We start from the raw sequence: 15,802 nt of genomic DNA, 5'->3' as shown, positions 1-15,802 counted from the left end.
TTTCATCTCCACCAAAGATGATATCATCCATACATATTTTTACAATTTTTGTCTCTTGCTTGTGTATACATTGTAGTTATCACTAGTTCTTGTAAATCCAATCTTTATCAAGTAAGACTATATTCTCTCGTACCATTCCCTTAGTGTCTTTTTAGACCATATAGGGATCTCCTTAGTCTACACACTTGGTTCTTTTTGTGTTCATTTTCAAATTGTTCAAGTTATTTGATGTAGACATCTGTTTCTAGAACTCCATTTAGGAATAAAGACTTTACATCCATCTGGTATACTTTGAAGCTCTTGTGTGCTGCAAATATTAGGAGTGTCCTAAATCCTTCGAATTTGGCCACTAGTGTGAAGGTCTCTTTATAATATATGCCTTCTTCTTGTGCATATCCTTTGCAAATAAGCCTGACTTTGTTTTGAAACACCCACTTTGTGTTAATGATGTTTGTGTCATCCGATTCAGATAGTAAGATCCATGTGTTATTTTTCACTATTTGACCAATCTCCTCTTCCATGGCCTTCCTCAAATCTTCATCCTTTAGAGCTTCTCCTACAACCTTGGGCTCCATATGTGAGAGCATACATATTGTCTCTCTTGCCTTTCTCCTAGTGATCACTCTAGTATCCTTGTCTCTAATGATATGGCCTTCTTAATGGTTATCTTCTCACATATTTTACTAGCACCAGTTCCCTTCTATTATCTTCTTCATTTTTCTCTAAGAATTCATCCACCTTAACATTGGAAAATTGCACAATTTTGTTTGTCCAAAGATTTAGACCTTGGTAAGATCTTCTCTTGGTAGAGTGTTGTCGTCATTCTTAGGCTCAAACTTCCATTGGTATTCATCCCTCTTGATGTAACACTTTATTCTGAACACTTTTAAGTAGATAATAGATGGTGTGTGGTGAAACTAAAGTTCATGGGGAATCTTCTTTGTCCCCTTCTTTACTTGTACCCAATTTAAGGTGCACATTATTGAACTTAAGGTTCTCTCCAATAGATCTATGTGATGTTGTTTTGGATCATTAATTTCATAGCACAGTATATAATTATTTTGTTCCTTCTTTTAGCAATACCATTATGTTGTGGTGTTCTTGGATCTAACATTTGCCTCCTAATTTTGTGCTCCTTGTAGTAACTTCCAAATTCTTGTGAGATGAACTCACCTCCTTGGTCTGATCTTGAGCATTTGAATGCTCTGTCGGTCTCTCTTTATACATGTTCCTTGTATACTTTGAACATGTGAAAGGCTTGTGACTTTTGTTTTAGATAAATAGTCCACATCATTCTATACAAATTATCAATAAACAACATGAAGCATATGTCTCTAGATACACTCTATATCCTCATAGGACTACACAAGTTAGTATGGACTGGATCTAATACATGTTTAGAAGTTAATTATTTTCTAGATAAACTTGGTCTTGCCAACTTTCCTAGTTGATAGTCCTTACACATCACGTTGTCAAGTTTGGTGATTGGGGGTAAACCCCTTACATAGTTCTTTCCTACTTTGACAATGCTTTCAAAACTAATAGTACATAACCTCTCATGCCATAACTAGCTATTATAATTACTAGATACTGTACATGAATTACCATTAATATTAAGGTAATAGAGGTTACCTCTTCTTTTCTCTCTTGTGGTCAGTAGCTTGCTAGTCTTATCAAATATTTTGCAAGAGCCTTTGTTGAATAATAACTTGTATCCTTTTTCTATTAGTTTAGCTATACTCAACAATTTGTATCTTAGTCCTTACACTAAACACACATCTTCAAAAGTAGTAGACTCATTCAGGGCTACTATATCTTTTCCTATCACTATGTATGGTGATTTTTTGCCAAACTTTACCATTCCTCTATTGTAAGCCTTGATCTCATAGAACTTGCTCCTATCACCTAAAATATGGTGTAAGAAACCATTATATATTATCTAGTTTTGTGGATATTGGTACTTGTTGTCAAGGCTCTCTCCACCCTTTCTTCTATGATGGCTATAAAGGATACATCATCCACTTCCTCTTTCTTATCACCAGTTGATTCTTCATCAATGACACCTTATTCAGCCATATAGCACCGCTTCTTTTCTTTTTCCTTGGACCACTTCTTGTTGGAATCTTTCAAGTTGTTATTTTCTCTCCAGTCACTAGTCTCCTTTCTAGTGTCCCATAATTTTATAGTTTAAACATTTGTAAGGAAGTTTACCTTTGTACTTCTCTTTTCCTTTGACCATTCTTTTTGTAAAAAGGGTTGCTTGTTCTTCTTGTTTGACCACTTCCATGTACAAACTCTCCATATCCTTTTTGTGTCTAGATAAGCTTGATTCTCCTCTTTTCCTTTGTGTTTCACTAAGTGTAACTAAGCCTTTGAATGCATTCTCAACCTTAGCCAGTTGACTATTGTCATATTTTTTGAGTTCAAATGAATTGAACTTTCCTATTAGGGCATCAAGAGACACCTTCATTGTATATAAGATTCTCAGCTCTTGGGTGGTTGACACTCTTATGGAATATTTGAGTAGGAATGTTCTCAACATCTTTTTCACACACACATCTTTTGATATCATTCCTCGCATGCTCTAATAGATAACATGATGTCCTTAACTCATTTTCTATAGGCTTTGATTTATTCTTCTTAGACTCTCATCTTTGGCTCTCATGACATGTTTATCTCTACCATGGAAAATCTTCATCTTTTCCCAGATTTTATATGCGGTTACCAGTTCCTCCTCATCTTTATACTCAGAGTATTATAGGGTGCTCACTAGGCCATCCAATTTAGTAGAATGTATCTCCTTATCCTTCAACTGGTATGCACTAAGTTGACCAATTGCTTCTACATACTTGAGTTCTACATGAGTCTAAAAAACATCTCCCATCATCTTAAGATGTAGATGCATCTTTTTGCACCATGAGTTGTAGTTCTCCCTCACAAATTTTGGTGCATCTCTCTTAAACATCTTGATCTTTTTCTCAAGTTGTTAAACTCTTATCTCCTAAGAACCTAAGATTTGATACCAGTTATTGGTCCCAACCACGTGTCAAAATACTGAAATAGCGGGTGAATTAGTATACTAGATATTTAAAAATTTCTATTGTGAATTACACTTCTCCTTAGTCTACAAGTTAGTAAAGCCAGTAACTTAACTAGATAGGGTTAAGAAAATACACATCACATGAAAATACCAACTCATAACATAGTATTTATCTCATGGAAACCTAATTAGAGTAAAAATGATAGTATGTGAGATGATCCTCACAAGTTTTCTCTCTTCTAAAGTGTGCTTGGTCAAGAGCTTATCCTTGTTAAAATATTCAATAATAAATTTGGACCTATTTTTTGATATGAGGTGGTCAAAAGTTCAATGCTTAAAAGTCAAAAAAAATGTTGCTATAATTTCATCAAAATTTTAACAAACTCCATGGCTATTGATTTATTGACAGACCACTCCATCGAAAATCATCCCCATCTATGTCACATGACAATTTCAAACAACTAGTCTAAAACATTAAAATACTAACATCAGACATAGTTGTATAAATGAGTATGTCATACCATCGACGATAGGGTGCATCAAAATATTGATGACAGCTAGAGTTGTTTTGAGGAGTTTGTCATACCATCGATGTTAGGTGTCATCAAAATATTGACGAAAGCTAGAGATGATCTAATGAGTTTTTCATACCATTGATGTCAAGCCTCATTGAAATATCAATAACAACCATAGATGATTTGATAGGTTTTTCATACCATCAACAACAGGCCTTGTTGAAATATCGATGATAGCTAGAGTTTTTTTTTTTAAAATCAAATAGCCTTACTATATATTAGGCTAATAATAGTCATATGAAGTCAAGCACCCTTACTATACCAGCAAGTTTGCAAACTTTTTATCATTTTATGGTAAAAAATAAATTCTGGCATATTCCTAGTACACAAACCGAACATTTCACAAATTATATGAAGGAGAAGGAAAAAATATCAAAACTAAAGTGTTGGAGTTACCATTTCTATCAAAGGACTTACCAATTGTTGCATGTTATTTTTTAAATAAGCACATATTAGGGATACCAACAATGATTAATCATTTTTCCATTTAGCCAATCAAAGTACCACAATTTCTCGCATGACTTTATTTTTCAAACTATGTTATGTATAGCTTGCATGTTTCTTATTTGAAATATTGATAGAATTATTTTGGAAATGTCTAATTGGGATTATAGATGTTCATCACACATATCAATGGAAGACAAGGCATAAATATTTAGATTTTTAGAAGCTCTAGTGACCACTACAAGGCAATATTGAAGGTGTAGATACCTATAGAGGTTTGGGCCATTTTTATTAACATTTTTACTATGTTAGATACACATGATCATGCTACATGTCATACACAAGACTTTTTTTCCTAACTTATAGAGTCACATGTCAATTCTTGTGGGTTGGAAGTGACATTAGTGCATCTAATAACCAAGTCTTACATAATTTGCACCAATATTAGGAGCAAGAAATCCTTAAAAATTCTTACCTGTGTAGCTCCCTAATCATTTTGGAAACCCCCATAGTCGAGTTTTGTATAGAGGCCATTGTTGGTATTTTGAGTTGTAATGATAATTCTATACCATGGAAAATACAAATTCTTTAATATAATAATTTTTAGAAGTACAGATTAAGTGAAGGGCTGAAAAGAGATTGTATTTTGATGAGATTGGAAGCTCAATTTTCCTTCCAATATCAGAATCATAGCATAGTAACCCATGCAGTCACCTGAATTTTTCATTATAAATTACAAAAAGGAAATCAAATGGATTGGTTATTTTTATCTGTTGATTTTGTGCACAATTTTAAGTATGTTGATCTTCCTTGGATAGCCACTAATCTAATAAAATCTCATTATGATGTTTCTAAATAGACAAGGTGAACAAATCAGTTATAATGTTTACAATCTATAGCGTGCTCTATTACATTTGTTGGAAAATGTTTGTGTTCCTCTATAATGTTCCTATCTTTGCTAAAATTAAGATTATCTCTTTTGTAATGTTTGTTACTTACCTAAATAGGTTGCATCCAATTCTAGATTCAAAATTTAATTTTCAAGTACATCCAAAGTCATGTTGTTTAGTGTTAGAATCTAGATGGGTTGCCATTTGAGATGGTAAGAGCTTTTGGAAGATTTTTCCAAGACTAATCTTTTTTATCAGTTGTTACATAATTACTAGACATTCTAGGTTGTTTATGAAAAAGATTTCCAAAGTGTTGAACATCACACTTTTAAAAAAATTGAGCACTACTCTATAATGTATTAGTGACCCTTTGAAAAAATTTGGTAAGTTTGGTATTAATATTAGTATTAGTTATGAAATTATAAGGTAGAGTCATCAATTTATGTTTATATTGACATGTCTTTATTCTTAGTGAAATAAAAAAAAATGGAGTACTCATGCATGCACCTATTTTGGTCAACACCAAAGTTCTAGAGCACTACATATCTTGACATGTGAAGCAAATCATGAAGAATTTATTTGTATTCTATTTAGTTTTAGTTTACATGTAAAAATTGAAAATTATGAAGGTTGTTTATGCCTGGTAAGTAGCTGGTGATTACCTAGGCAATTAGCTTAGGACTCCATGGGTCCCTACTGATCCTTATGTGGCCACTAGTATCCTCTCATACTGACAAGGCATACTATGGAATGCAAGTTCGCAACCAAGTGTTCCCTCTACTGCCATCCTAGTCTGTACTAGCACTCGAGGCATGGGCGAGAACAAAACAATTATCTTATTAGGTTCATTTAATCCCCATTTAGTGTAAATGTTATCACTTATTAATAAAACTTACAATGAGTTACCCTGGTAGCCACTTAGGGCCCCGACCCCCATTGCAAGCCACTTCCTAACACTACAAGTAGATAACCTACCCTAAGCTCATGGAATCATAAATTACCAAAATCATCACAGTCCTATACAAGTGATTGGAAAAAAATACCAAAAGATAATCCATAAAAAGAGCATTAAATATCCATAATAAAAGTATCAAATCTCCATGAGTAGATGAAAAGTATCCATAGATAATCATGACCACAACAGTTCTCTATTGGCAACTGAAGGTATCACTGATAATCAAAAGTATCCATTGGTTCTCAATAATCAAAATATATCTCAAAATCATATTGATCGAAGACTCCAAAATGGTTGAGTCAAAACATGTCACAACATGACATCATCAAGAAAATAAATCAACATTTCCATCCCATCATGGCGACTAGAAAGTAATCCAAGGATAACTGATCGATGACTCAAAAATGATTAGGTCAAGTGTCTCAGATACATATAACTCAGCTCACACATGAAGACTGATGAGCATCAACGAACAATGAATACAAACATCTCATAGAGCATACCATCACATTACCATGGTTGGGTTTAAAAAGATCAAGATCAAATAACATCAACATGCCATCACATTCGCATAACTCCCAAGCCTCTCGTAGACATCCTAACTAGTCAACACTTGTCAACACAAAAACCCAAAACAAGAAGCATAGAGAAAACACAATGCGAACACATGTTTTGGTTTGCTAAAATTACATAGTTGAGTAATGTGTGGAGGTCTCAGTTTTCATTTTCCAATTTTAGATATTGAATGGAGAAATGTTTGTACATTTTCCTAACCCATGTATATGTTTGGTAAATAAAGGTTTCCCTTTATAACTCTAAAACTCGATCTTCCAATTATTAAAATGATACTTTTTTTATATAATGTTATTTGAAAATGTCCCCCATCAAATTTAAATAGTAAATTTTGACATGAGAATTACCAATTAATTCCATAACATCTTTTCTTCATAATCCAAATCAATTAATTAAACCTATATATACAGTGAGACTATAATATTACAAAATAATTTATTATTATAAAAGATGATCCTTTAATCCAAATCATTTATCAATTATGATAATTATTAATTACTAATAACATATATACATACTTACATATATACATATATATATTTATATATAAATATATATACATACGTACGTACACAAATATATATATATATATATATAATTATTATTATTAATGATAAATATTTTAAAATATTTTAAGAAATTCGAAATGGAGAAATTCAATTTCATTCCCATCAAATCGCATACACATAACACACACACACACACACACACACACACACACACACACACACACACACACACACACACACACACACACACATATATATATGAAGCACCGTTGTTGGCACACAGTACCCTGCGGTTACAGGGCCTACGGCAACAGCGGTACTGCATACCCTCTGTCATCGCAATACCTGCGATAGCAGGTACCCGCAGCGTTAGCGAGTACAGGGGTGTGGGTTCTGTCCCCCCCCCCCCCCCCCGCAAACTTATGCAATATGATATTTTTTTTTATTATAACGTTTTACAAAAAATGTTTGTTATTCACTGCGATTCAAATTTTTCAATGTATACTTTTCGCAGCGACTTTAACATGCAGTTCATATATATATATGTGTGTGTGTGTGTGTGTGTGTGTGTGTGTGTGTATATGTATATATGTGTATATATATATATGTATATATATATGTATGTATATATGTATATATATATGTATGTATATATGTATATATGTATATATATATGTATATATGTATATATGTATATATATATGTATATGTGTGTGTGTGTGTGTGTGTGTGTGTGTGCAGAGATTTATTAAGCATTACAGCATAACATGTATATATGTATGTATGTATGTATGTATGTATGTATGCAGATCTGAATAAACATGTCTTTATCTACACAATTTTAAAGGCTTTCAATTTTAAGAAATTCCATAAAATATTCGTTCTCCAAATTTACTAAATAAATTCTCTAATGGATTTGGCTTATAATTTAAAAAACCCTTTTAAATCTATTTCTCAATTTGATTCTAATTTGTACCCAAACCCGATTTAGAACTAATTTCTTTCTTAAATTGAAGCTAGGGTTTTCTATTGTTTTCTTTGCACTCAAATAAAAATTAACATATATATCTAGATTCTAATTTCAAGATTGAAGATTCAATCACAAAGAATATTCAGACACATATAACAGACATGATGAAGACAGGAAGAGAAAGAGTGCAAATAAATTATGCGAAAATCATGAGTGCACCTAGACACTGATGCTAATTTGCTATGCCTCAGAAGTCCATAGAAAAATCCCTTCCTTCTCCAACATTCACAATTCCTCCAAGATCCAAGCCAACCGAAACCTCCAAGTGACTAGAAGTGCTTGTAGAAGCATATGAGCATGTAGAAGCATATGAGCTTCTCAAATGCATGTAAGCTTTGAAGCTTGTCCAAACACACTAGGAAAACCTCTATTTAATGGCCTCTAAGATGCATCTAGAATGTCTCTAGAAACAACTAGAAGGTGTTGACAACTAAGCATGAGCCTTCTCCAACCTTCTAGATGAGTCATAAGGTTGTAGACACCATGTACTTAATTTGTGCGCCAACTCCTGTGTTGTTGACAACACGTGCATACTTAGAGTGCAAACTCATGTGTTGTCTACATGACAACTCCCGAGAATTTGCAAACTCCTATGTGAGCAAATATTAAAATAATGAACATTAATTAATATAATATTTACTTTACTCTTTTCAATTTAATTTATTTATTATTTTTAAATCTCATGCACTAACTTTAATAATTCCACTTATTTTATCTTAATATATTTATATTTTATTCAAATACACACATCATGCAATCTAGAATCTTTTAATAATTTTAATATCTTTTCTAGTTTTACATTTATTTTTGAAACTTAATTGCTAAAATATTTATTAACTTAAATAAATATTATCACATTCCAACTTTAAAATTATAACTTTTATCTCCAAATTTAATTATTTTATTTAATTAATTTCCCAATTAATTAAATAAAATAAATATTAAAATATCATATTAATTTTCCATTAAATTAAACCATTAATTAAATCCTTTAATTAGGCTTAATTATTAGAAAATACTCCAAAGAATCACAAGGTAAAATATGAAAAATCCATCATAGCCAAAACACATACAAAATCAAACCAAGGGTTAATATCACGAATTACGTCATCCGATGCATTTGGAGGGTACTCAACTCAAACACTTGTCTTAATTTTCAATTAGAACAAATGGCTTAAAGGGTTGGGATTTGGACTTGAGAATTTATCTCCCCTCTCTTACCATTGAGATAATGTGATAAGGTACGCTCATCCTGGCAATTCAGGAAAGTCAATACCTAGTACCTGCAACCTGCATAAAATCCATGCATGTAAAGCACAATATATACTAAGCTAAATAGGAAATGGTAGGAAGTGGTGCATCATGTAGATCTCGACTAGCAAGTGACTACGACTCCCTTCCTTAACCACATAAAAAATGCCATCCAAGAACAAACACACACACCATACACATGCAAGTATGGGGTAAGTATCCATAAGAAAACACGTGATAATAAACCATCTAACTAATCATCATCACTAACTGAAATCACTTGAATAATCATCATGCATACATGAAATGTAGAGTCTAAGTAATCTCATCACATATCAACTGAATCCATAGCACAATATCTGATAGTCTCAAAACAATGTTGCTAACCATCAACATAAAACTAGTCCTAAAAGAGTTTGACAATGATAACAAAAATGCAACCTAGGGGCAGGCACTACATCCCCCCCCCCTTAAAATTAAGCTTACTCTTGGAAGCCTACAAGAATGAAAAACTAAGATACTCACTATGCGGGTCCCATTGAACCTTTTCCCCCCCGTAAAAAGGATATGACTCCATTGAGAACACTACAATACACTTAGAGCAATATGATTCTAGTTTAATGATAAATCAAAAACCATATCGATCCAACATTCATTCTTTTAACAACTACTAAAATAGATCGCCTAATACATTCTAAACAAGAGCAACTTAATGCTTGCAAAGATAATCAAGGGCTTACTACCTTAAAACATAGATAAAAGATACATGTTTTGCAACTAGAATGAGTTTCAATTTTCAGTTTTGCCCTCGTTTAGGTTTAAGTAAAATTTTCAGTTTTGAAAGCTAAGTGTTGAAGTATGAAAAATATGCAAGTAACAGTTTTAAGTTTTCTTTTAGTTCACCTAGTTTCAAGTTTTCAATTTGAAAGAGATACACATGATAGTTCAAAGTTTTTGTTTTGTTTAACTAGTTAACAACTAGTGGCATTCAAATATACCCAGAGCTCCCAATGTTGAAACTCAGGCTCTGATACCAAATGTAATGCCCTGCCAAGAGATCCAACGAATTAACCTAAAGTTTCACTAAGTTTGGTAGCATTTTTTTTTTTAAATCATGAAAGTAAATCCATTTACAACTAATCCATAATAATGAAAGCAATAGAAATGTCCATCTAAAAGTAAACATAACAGGTTATATTCTTTAAGGATCCCTTAACATTAAATCACATCTAACATAACTAATTATGTTTCCATCTAATACTACATCCACATAAAATAATAATGAAAAGTCCATTGTTCCTAAATTACATTTCCAATTACTCAATCATCCACTATACATGTCACAGGGTATGAAAGGCCTAAAAGAATATACATCCGTGTAAATAAAGTACATCATCATACTAACTCTAATCCATGATGCAATAACATAAATGAAACCACAAATCATACATGATACATCATCATAGGAGATATAAACATCATAATAGATAACCATTTTTCACAAACATAACTAACTAAGTGCACGGTTCCTCCTAACCATTAATAGTATCATTAGACCATCATGGATCCTAGCCATCCCTTCGTGCATAACATTCCAAATCACTAAAGAGATCATCGGTATTAACATAGTAGGAATGTCACACCTAAACATACTACATCATATGTAGAAAGTAATCTAACATGCAAAGTAAAGCATAAGATAACATCATCTAACATATGCAAATCACCAATGAAAGGATACATATCCACCATCATAATCCATAAAGATAGATGCCAACAAAGAATGTATCAGCCACAGTGTCTCAGATGGATCTCAAATGATAAGAGTGATAAAGCACTACCACCCGAACACGTGGAACCTAAGTGGTCCACTCCCACCATGCTGAGGAGATAATCTCAAGTCCCAGATAGGTTAACAATCACAAAGTATAAATACTCACTAAGTATAGGAATCCTAAAAGTATACTAACTCAAAGGTTTCAATCACAAAATGACATCTAATCCCAAAGGCACAACAATGACATGTAGGAAACCTACTATGCAAGCGAGAAAGTGTCATCTCATATATCATGTAGAAGTTACCTAGGCAATTAGCTTAGGACTCCATGGGTCCCTACTGATCCTTATGCAGCCACTAGTATCCTCTCATACTGACAAGGCATACTATCGAATGCAAGGTCGCAACCAAGTGTTCTCTCTACTCCCATCCTAGTCTGTACTAGCACTTGAGGCATGGGCAAAAACAAAACAATTATCTTATTAGGTTCATTTAATCCCCATTTAGTGTAAATGTTATCATTTATTAATAAAACTTACAATGAGTTACCCTAGTAGCCACTTGGGGCCCCAGCCCCCATTGCAAGCCACTTCCCGACACTACAAGTAGATAACCTATCCTAAGCTAATGGAATCATAAATTACCAAAATCATCACAGTCCTATACAAGTGAGTGGAAAAAAATACAAAAAGATAATTCATAAAAAGAACATTAAATATCCATAATAAAAGCATCAAATCTCCATAAGCAGATGAAAAGCATCCATAGATAATCATGACCACAACAGTTCTCTATTGGCAACTGAAGGTATCACTGATAATCAAAAGTATCCATTGGTTCTCAATAACCAAAATATATCTCAAAATCATACTGATCGAAGACTCCAAAATGGTTGAGTCAAAACATGTCACAACATGACATCATCAAGAAAATAAATCAACATTTCCGTCCCATCATGGCGACTAAAAAGTAATCCAAGGATAACTAATTGATGACTCAAAAATGATTAGGTCAAGTGTCTTAGATACATATAACTCAACTCACACATGAAGACTGATGAGCATCAACGAACAGTGAATACAAACATATCATAGAGCATACCATCACATTACCATGGTTGGGTTTAGAAAGATCGAGATCAAATAAAATCAACATGCCATCACATTCACATAACTCCCAAGCCTCTCATAGACATCCTTACTAGTCAACACTAGTCAACCCAAAAATCCAAAACAAGAAGCATAAAGAAAACACAATGAAAACACATGTTTTGGTTTGCTAAAATTACATATTTGAGTAATGTGTGGAATAAATTTTGAAGCAAATTCTTGGAGAGAAGTCATGGCTTATTTTAGTCTTTGTATATATTTTCTTCCTCATAACTAGATGTAAATTTTCTTGATGAAAATAAGTAATTGGAGAAATAATAATATGCACATGGTGCCCTCCAAAATGTATACAAAATAATGTGAGTTTAAAGGACCATTTTAGGACCAATCATTAACACAGCACCTTAATTGGATTGAAATCCTTAATACCTAGCAAAGTTGTGATTTCTACACCTACAATTTCAGTTGATATTCTCGGGTTACCTGGATAAGGTGTTGATAGACTATGAATGCTATCCACTTCTAGATTAAAAAGTTCAAATTCCTTTAAAGATATTCATTATGATTGTTTAGAAAATAATTAAGACACCACTGATATGTTGGAATTTACAAGTGGGAAGATTTACTTCTGAGAGGGGGGGTGAATCAGAAGTAATTAACTTTAATCTTTTTAAAACTTTTTAGCTAAAATCATTCACATGCATCTAATTCATCTTATAAACATAAAAGTAAAGACATGCATGAAAATAGATAACACAAGATTTGGTAACCTAGAAACCCTCCAAAATGAGAAGGTAAAACTGGGGTGGGGATGACACCCACAAAGTATAACTACAACAATATGTAATTGTTCAAGGTTACAATGTTTGACCACTTCCAATGGTCTTCCCTGTGAAAGGCATGTCCTATTAAAGACTTTACACCATGTTAAAATTGACCTAGTTAAAGGATTTAACCACCCTGTTAGAAGTGGGCTTGGTTAAAGGACTTTAGTACATTCAGTTGGAATGCCACCATGTTAAAGGATTTACAAATGGCTTCGAGGCCAACCTAAGTCCATAGGATTTCTATACCTAATACAATTGCTAGAGAGCATTAGAAGATTTTGACCTAATAGCTTTCAATCCTTAATTGCTGATTTCAAATCCTTGTTCTGCTCTATCTGCTCTAACCCTTACTTAATATGTTATGTCACTCTTTGAAGTTCTGATACTTTTTTCTTGATCAATTGGACTCTACAATGTTGTTCTATTCTTCTTTAAGTTTTTACACCCTTCTACACTTCACTATAATTCACCCATAAACTTCTCCTTTGCATATGCTCATCCTCTCTCTTGCATAATGGGGTTTCAATCTCCTTTTAAAGATTTTGAAGACTTAGGGTTAGGTATGAATCTATGATCAATATTAAATCTTCATTTCCCACTTATTTCTTGCACTTTTTGCATTGGTTACATGCCTTCTCCATTTTTCTTATTGGCTGCATTTTGATTACATAGATAATGCAAAATATTCAATCTTATCTTCAAGATCCTTCAAGATTCATCCTATATTAGCTTCAAAAATAGTTTACATCTAAGTTTGCGAAGGCACAAACTCATATGTTGATTTTGTGTTACCTGGCACTTACTAGTTGTTGATGGTCGGTGTTAGATTAGGTGAAAAACTAATCTCCCAAGAACACCTGCATGCATAACCCTGTCACATGAAAAAAGAAAAGAAAAAAAGCAAGAAAAAATCATGGATGCCAAAAGGCCAATGACATCTTATAGACATGCAAAAAGAAATCTCTATTAAGATCCAATAAGTGAATAATACAAATACAAAGAGGTGAATCCTTATAAAAAAAATTATGAAACCCTAAAAGGGAAACCCTAAAGGAGAAAACCCTAAAGAATAATAAGATGCCTAAGTTTAAATTAAGTGTAGATTATAATAGACTAATAATCAAATTAATTAACTGAGAGGGGGGTGAATCTGTTATTCAAGGTCCAATAATGTCCAATACAACTTTTTCTTTCTAGCCTTTTTACTTTCTTGTCAAATACTTAATGGCATATAATTGAAATTATCAGGCATGCAATTAAACATTAAACAATCATGAAAAGTAAACATGCATCATCACATAACACAAATGATTTTGATGACCTAGAAACCCTCCAGGAATAAGAAGGTAAAATTGGGGTGGGGATGATACCAACAAAGTTACTACACAATAGATTTCAACCACTTCTGATGGTTTGCCCTATTAAAGGCCTACCCTATAAAGGCTACAACACACTGTTAAATGTGATCCTATTAAAGGATTTCTACACCCTGTTAGGAGTGTGACCTATTAGAGGACTTAAGAATATTCAACTTAGAATGCCATCCTGTTAAGGGATTTACATAGAGCTATTAGGCCCACCCAAGTCCATGGGATTTACAGTCACCTTCTCAAAATAATATTTTATCCCTCTTTAAGGATCTCCTATCTTTCTCCTAAGGATCTCTTATCCTTCTCCTGGGGATCTTCTATCCTTTTCCTAAGGCTTATCCACCTAGCTGTTAAGCTAACCTAGCAATGTAGGATTTCAATGTCTAATACAATGGTAAGAAAGTATTAGAAAGGTTTTGACCTGATAAGGATTACAACCCTAACCTTACAGATTTTAGATAACTCTTCAGTTCTTTTCATTGCTTGGCTTTTCTTCCTTGCAGTGCTAACAGCTTGTTTACCCTTCAAGATCTGTCTCTTTGAGTTCTTCCACTTGTTATGCCAATGCACTCTATGGTCACTTGATCAACTCAGAGTCTTCATGCTCTGTGTTTACTCCTCACTATGTCCTCCTTTTGACACTTCACACTAGCCTTCTCTTGGCTTCTTCACACAACCACAATTATGACCAACTCCCTCTGCTCTCTGTAGCTTCTTATAAAGAAGTTATGTTCTTCATTTCTCGCTGAAATCTTCCTACTCATTAATTTGATTTGATCTAGGAGAATGATATTGTTTTCCCTCCAAATTTTTTCTTCCATAAACTTCATGATAAGTCCATCAATATTCACCTTGAATTGGTTTGCATGGTTTACATTAAATTATGTGACATCTACTCATCATCCTTATCATCCAACTAATTCACAAAATTTAATGTAACAAACTTATCGTTACCGATCTGGTGAATCTTTTTGACTTAACAAATAATGCAGCAACTCGACATCATTGGTTTACTGATGCTCGGCTCCTTCTGTGTTACTCGGCTTCTACTGCATTTACTGATGCTTGGCACCTAAAAAAATTTTCTTGGCATCTATTACCATTTTCTAATACTCAGCACCTGAAGTCTTTTCTTGAGTTACTCAACAATTGAACAATCATTTGTTACTCGGCACCTGATCAATCCTATGTTACTCAGCACCTAAATAATCTTGTTTTACTCGACACCCCAAGGATTGCTTAGCACAAACTAAAGTTGAACTTGCTTGGCTTCAACTAAGAATTTTCTTGGCTCTAACTAGCTTGTTTAGCTCTCTCAAATGAATTTACTTAGCCTTTACAAATGACTTAGTTAAACCTTACATCTTTGATGTGTCTTAGTGTGTCCATCCTCTTAAAGTATGTCATCAATACACTATTTCATCAATGGCTTAGCTGATCCTTATACTTCAT

Source organism: Cupressus sempervirens, chromosome 3, assembly GCF_028749045.1.
Source record: "Cupressus sempervirens isolate cs-2001-9-10 chromosome 3, ASM2874904v1, whole genome shotgun sequence".
In the NCBI taxonomy this organism is placed as follows: Eukaryota; Viridiplantae; Streptophyta; class Pinopsida; order Cupressales; family Cupressaceae; genus Cupressus; species Cupressus sempervirens.
Note: the sequence above shows the minus strand (reverse complement) of the source record.